The sequence below is a fragment of the Nicotiana tabacum genome, chromosome 6 (genome assembly GCF_000715075.1).
Source record: "Nicotiana tabacum cultivar K326 chromosome 6, ASM71507v2, whole genome shotgun sequence".
NCBI lineage: Eukaryota > Viridiplantae > Streptophyta > Magnoliopsida > Solanales > Solanaceae > Nicotiana > Nicotiana tabacum.
The window spans coordinates 186,574,404-186,580,925 of record NC_134085.1 but is presented as its reverse complement, the minus strand read 5'-3'; the positions used below and the strand labels follow the sequence as shown (position 1 = coordinate 186,580,925).

At 37.3% G+C, this 6,522-nt stretch overlaps 1 long non-coding RNA gene across 7 annotated transcripts; it reads left to right on the top strand.

The window, feature by feature from the left end:
* Nucleotides 1-785: 785 nt before the first annotated feature.
* On the top strand, nt 786-6,085 carry LOC107829174 (uncharacterized). 7 transcript variants are annotated; one of them, XR_012711061.1, is made up of 4 exons: nt 786-2,667; nt 3,272-4,372; nt 5,108-5,311; nt 5,500-6,085. It is a non-coding gene; the product is annotated as an uncharacterized LOC107829174 (long non-coding RNA). The 7 variants fall into 7 exon arrangements; XR_012711062.1 differs by lacking the exon at nt 5,108-5,311 and having other exon boundaries at nt 789-1,090; nt 2,432-2,667; XR_012711060.1 differs by having other exon boundaries at nt 3,272-5,222.
* Nucleotides 6,086-6,522: the final 437 nt, after the last annotated feature.

The following is a 6,522-nucleotide window of genomic DNA, read 5'->3' as shown; positions in this document are numbered from 1 at the left end:
AACGTAACATTAGATTACCGCTGTAATCATATTCAAATAAAGATGTTATCAGGTCGAAGCTTAAGTCATCTTGGCTTTCATACGCGAAGATTATCAGTTCAAATTTCATGCTCATGATATCACATGTCAACATAAACTTAATTCATACCAGAATCTTAAACATGATAATCTTACATATAATCGTTACAAAAAAGTTTGTCCTAACTTTCATTACCGCCAACTTTAGTGATGGAAGAGAGAATAGCAAATATGGTAACCCTTGGGCGGGGAGAAGACCAATTTATACAGATTCTCACTTAATCCGGTACGTCCATCAAGTAACCGATTGGATGGATGAGATTTGCTCATTAATTAAATATTAATTACGGTCTTAAACCTATTGAACCACCAATATATGTGGGAAAATCTTGCAGTAGAGTCTTTAAAGTTTAAACTAGCACTTTTGGATTGGTTATAGGCATAGCGCAATTAGCAAATGCATTTATAAGTCTCATTACTTATAAGTCGCATTCTGTCGTTTTTGTGTCTATATGCAATATCCCCTTGGTAGATGTGACTTATAGATTGGATTTGAGAATACGACTTAGAAAAACATTTGAATAAGAAGAATTAACTCAAATATCCGCTCACCTAATCTTTTAAATTAAAAATAGTCGGCTGATGTATAATATATATATATATATATATATATATAATTGTGTATAATTTATATATAATCTATGTATACTAACTAAAAAACAAACATTGAATCTACGTGACTATTTATGCAACAATCCCTTTGAACAATGCAACAATCCCTTTGAATAATGCAACTTAAACCATGGAATTTGAGTATTTCAATTGATTATAAGTCCAATCAGCAAACGCGGTTTATAAGTCGTAATGATCAAATACGATTCTTTAAGTCGTGAACACATTTTTGTATTTTACCTTTCCGTGACGGTGAAAGATGTAATGCCGGCTCATTTTGATTGTTTTTTAGCAAAGATAAAATTCCTTCTGCGGCTTCGTGATGCGTTTTCCTTTCAGAAAAATCCGTAGGAGTGAAATCGCCCTCCCCTGATTCCCCTCCAAAATCATTTGATTTTAGGTAATTCATTAACAATCTATTGATATTATTTCCAGCTTTGAGTTGTGAGCATGATTTATAGTACGTACTTGTATTCTTCTATCTTTTCTTCTGTTTCCGGTTCATTTTCTGCTTTTCCTTTTGGGTTCCTAGATGCATTTCTATATTGTCATATGCTTCTCTTCCCTAGGTTCCACTTTAATGTTTCAAATGCTCACAGTTGTCGCAGTTGCCTTTGTATAATGGAAGAAATGGTAGAACTGGTGGCAGTGAAGTTAAATAAGTGACTTACATGACTAGCTTGTTTATCATAGTTTGACACTAAGTCCTAGCTTTTCGTAGAATTTTTACTTATGTGATAATTCATGTGATTTCTTGCATTTACTTTGTTTTGGATATTAGTGCTTACAGCCTGGGGTGGATGTAGTGTATTACTACCGGGTACAATTGAACTCATAACTTTCGACGCGAAATAAAAATGTATGTGTAAAAATTTATTAAAATTGTAAAAATAGTAGATATGAACCCATAACTTTACATATATAATGGGTTTAATGCTAAAACCCTTAAAAGTTAAACCCATAGAATTTAATTTCTGGATCCGCCTATGCTTACGGTGATTTGGAAGATGGAAATGGCTGATGATGATAACGCACACGTTTCCCTGCACATCCCGACCTTTCCTCTTTGATAATACCCCAATTGCAGTGACTTATATTGATTCAGTTTCGTGTGTTACGACTATTGGATTTGTGAATGATGACCCGAGGAACCACTTCCCGTACGAGGAAGAGAGAGAGAGAGAGAGAGAGAGAGAGAGAGAGAGAGAGAGACGAGGGCACGAGGCTAGTTTACAAACGTCGTGCATCTCAGCCCGAGGAACCAACAAATCCACCGCGACTATGTAATCCATCACACCTCTGACTGCTGCGACCTTGCGGTGTACATTGGATGACACGGCAGCGAATTTTTTATTGTGATTAGCTTAATGTTAATATTTTGATAGCTAAATGTGATCAGCTTAATGTACATAGGATGACATGATAGCTCCTGCTTGCTGCTGTCTTGTAATATTACTGAAACTGAAGCTGTTGTTCAGATTTAGTGACAGATTAGTGTGAAATTGGAAGCTACTGTGGATCTGCAGTCTTTTTTTATGTCTCTATGTATTTGCAGCTGGTGTTCACAGGTGGTATAAGAAGTGAATACAATATTGTACTTTGGTGTCTGTTGTTAAAGAAATCGCATCTAGAATACGATTTGTCAGTTGCATTTTTAGAATGCATTTCGTAAGTTGCATCTCCACAGTATCTGTTTCAGTATTTACAAATAACAAATATGACCAAATGGTCCAAATGCTAGATTCACTTATGTGCAAAGTGCAAGTAATTGTTCATATAGCTGTTCAACGGAAGCCTAAGATGAACCAGAACTCAATTGTCAATGTTCCTGGGGCTATTGGAACACCTTCAGAAGCTGTGTTTTTTGGGCACTGACCGGAGTTTGACAGTTTGCTATGCTGATTTAATATCTTCGAAGGATTTGGGCCAAGTATCACACACTGACCCACCAAGGTTTGTTATCTCCTACTTCATATGGTATGTTGGACTGTCCTATGCGTCACTTTCTCATGATAATTTTTTTCACTCGTGGAATTATTTGTATGCCGTTAAGAACTTTCAGGGTGCTTGAATATAGAACGCCACAGTTACTCCTTTAATATTCGGGATTTGATATACAATTGTAGATGGGTTAGGGTAAGGCACAACTTATTGACAGCAATGTGACTTCTGAATTCTGATTATAGAATTCTGTCGTATTATTGGTAGTCCCTAGGATAAGTGTTTGAGACTCTAAGTTAACAGAAAAATGTTCCACCAGCCTTTGCAAGTCTATAAAATTGAGTCTTTGTTGTCGGTAGATGAAATCTGTGTAGACGGGTATCACTTTCTCCCTATTTTTTCCTTTGAATGTTTGTCGTCTTCTCAGCTGTCTGACGGGGCGGAAAAAAAAAAAAGGAGAACTGGAGAAGGCAATGAAGTATCTATACTGTTAATAGAATTTCCTAGTACTTTGATGCTTCTCTGTTCAACATTTCTAGTTGTGCTTAGATGGCGAACTGTAAATATATAGCTGCTTCTTTCATTTTCTCTTTTTTTCCTAACCCGAATTTTGACTATACTCGAAATGATTTTATTACAGTGCCAGCTTGTCAGTTTTGGTTACTAAGGCCTTTGAGTGATGAACATGTTGATAGCGATCAGTTGATATAGCTAGCTATAATGTTCGAAATTCAGGGGCTGATATCCTGGATCTGTTGGAACTTTAGATCATCAATGACAGATAAAAAGAGTCATCAACTGCTTAGAATTTTGAAAATTACTAAGTTGTAGGGTAGGTTCGAGATAACAGCTCATCTTATACTCCCTCCAAATCACAACAGAAACAAGATGCTCCTGATTTACCTAGATTGTTAGTGAGTTCATGTTCTTCAGTTTGGTTTATGTTCTTTTTTGGTCATGTTACAAATCTAACTTTTCTCTTCCAGCTCCTATTTACTTGTTCTGCACTTATTATTACTGGATGGGATGTAAGCGACCTATGATCCTCAAACTGGACAAAATATTTTAGACCAGCAGTTGATGAATCTGCTCGTGGCCATTTGTTAACTGTAAAGCAATCATGATGACCCTCCCCGCAACACTTGTAGTTATGATTGTACTTGTATGCTCAGATAAGGATATGTACCTGCAATTTTTTATAACTTGGGTTTTATCACATTTGATATTGTAACTCCACATCTATTCTAGTGTTTTCTATGACCTACATGTCATGCTTTCCATCTGCAGCTCCTCAGTTCACATGCCACAAGTAGCATTTCTGCATCGTCAATTCCAATGTTGCAGCAAGCACAACAGCCACAGCATGTTTCACAGATGCACCCCCAAGTTCATGTTTCCCATTTTGCTAATCTTATGCCATACAGTCATTTGCTCCCCCTATCTATGTTCCTCCAATGAGTATGCCTAGCTATTCTAGTAACCCTGCCTATCTCCATCCCTCCACTGGAAGCAATTACTTGCTGATGCCTGGAGGTAGCTCCCATCTTAATGCGGATGGGCTTAAGTATGGAATCCAGCAATTCAAGACTGTCCAACAGGAAGTACTTCAGGTTTAGGGACTTTTACTAGTCTGACTGGCTATGCCGTTAACACTTCTGGTGTAATTGGCAGTACGACAGGGGTTGAAGACTCATCCCGGTTAAAGTACAAGGATAATAATCTTTATGTTCCTAATCCGCAGGTGAGTATCTTTGTTCCTTTCACTTTAACTATCGAGAATCAGCTTTTCTTTCATGTCATAAGTTGTATACAACAAAATATTACCATACTATCGAGAAACCATTGCCCTGTCGCTTAAAGTGTCAGTACAATGCGAAGTGAGGGCATATAACCTGCTGTAGATCGTGATGCGCAAAGTAGTCCCAACACAAAGCGATCAAATTTTCGAATCTCCACTTTAAAACTTGAAAAATTAAGTGACAAAAAGGAGAGAAGGGAAAAGCGTTTTCAACTTGCGCAACTAGGACTCCTCTCCATGTACACTTGAGCATTCTTTTTGTCCTTATCTTCTTATTCTTCTTGAGCAGTTTTAACTCATCTTCTTCTACTTCTTCTGTTTCTCTTCTTTTGTTCTTCAAACAATGACTTTTTTTCTACTCTGAGTATGCAAATTCTCTACCATTTGTAACACATCATCTTATACTACTTGTGCTTCTTTTTTTTTTGATACTTCCTTTTTCTCCTTCTTGATTAATTGAAGATGGAATATCAATATTGCTTCTGAAGTTGCTATTATGTCCAATTTGAGTTATTGTTGAGCTAATATTGTTGTAGTGTACTGCATGCTGAAATTAGTAATTTGAATTGCGCTTTGATATTTTAGGTGCTAACTTCATGTATGTTAGGTATTATGTATATTTGGTCCATTTTGTGTGTACTCTGCTTTCGTGTTGCTTTTAAAAATACTGATTGATAGAGAAATGGATGGAGCCCCACTTCAGCAAGAACCGATTGAAATGCAGCTGCTGGCTTGAGTCGTAGACCTTGGCCTACACTGATGAATTTCCTCGAGTTCAAAGTTGTGAGATGGTGTGAGTTGTCAATCTTCTGAAATCTAAAGGCAATGTCGCTGCTTGTAATTTAATCTGATGCAGACGTGCAAGAAATATTGAACGAAAATGTAGATCCGAACATCTTCCTACTTTTGTTATCGTAGACTCGTAGTATTTGGGGTCAGATGTGTCAATCGCTGTTTTGATCTGTAGGTTAATATTGTTTACAAGTTGCGAATTATTAGGAATGTTCTTGGTTTGGGGACTGAAAATAGTTGGGAACTGATTTGCTCCTTGAAACCTGTTTGACTGGCAGAAACACCTGAGATGTGGATGAATCAAAGACAGCATTGTAGTTTGGACTCAGGTTCAATACGAAAACATGCCTGGACAATCGCCTCATGTTGCCTATCTGCCGTTCCACACTGGTCATGGTTCTTTCAATGCCGCTCCAGCTGCCGCAGAATCATCCCATATGCAATTTCAAGGCTTGTATCATCCTCCACGGCCTGCCACAATGGCAAATCCTCATCATTGGGGCAGTGCCATGGAAGGCAACATTGGAGTTAGTGTGGCAGCAGTAACGCAGGAGCTCAAGATGGTGCTTATCACTTATCAGCAACCTCAGTTGTGTCACCAGAATTGGAATGGCAGTTTCTGAAATAATAGATGAACTATAAATCACAGTTAATGAACCCCCTTTTTGATTAACCTTTTAGCTATAGAGCTTTCATCAATTTGTGGTATGAGAATCAGTCCTTCCATCTTCTTCTTTTTGGTTTTGTTTTGTGACAAGGAGCTAGTTTTGTTGTTTAATTTTTGTTTTTCTCGTGGATTTGTAGTAGGTGGTGGGAGGTGCTGGCATAGTTAAGTTTTACAGATTGTTTAATCAAGTTCTTTGAGTTTGAAGGGCTAATGCTATTTCAAGAGCAGTTAACTATAATTATCTGTCGATTCTGAGGTTAGTAATTGGGGCAATAGATAGTAGAGAATCCGTTAAACAAGAGGGAGAAGGAAAGAGGGAAACTGAAAAAAGAGGAAAAGGTGGCCAATGGATTATTCATGTTAGAAAAGGAGAATAATAGTGCATAAAGAGGGAAACTGAAAAAAGAGGAAAAGGTGGCCAATGGATTATTCATGTTAGAAAAGGAGAATAATAGTGCATAATGGCGGATGCAGGATTTTAACTAAGAGAAGCCAAGGAATTCAGTGTCTCATATACATACTTTAGAATTTTTTTTTATCATATATACATAATATAATTTTTCAAAGATCTTTTCGCCCCTAGCTCCGTCCACGGTGCTGAAGGAAAGAAGGCTACTAAGCTTTTGCTGTTTCC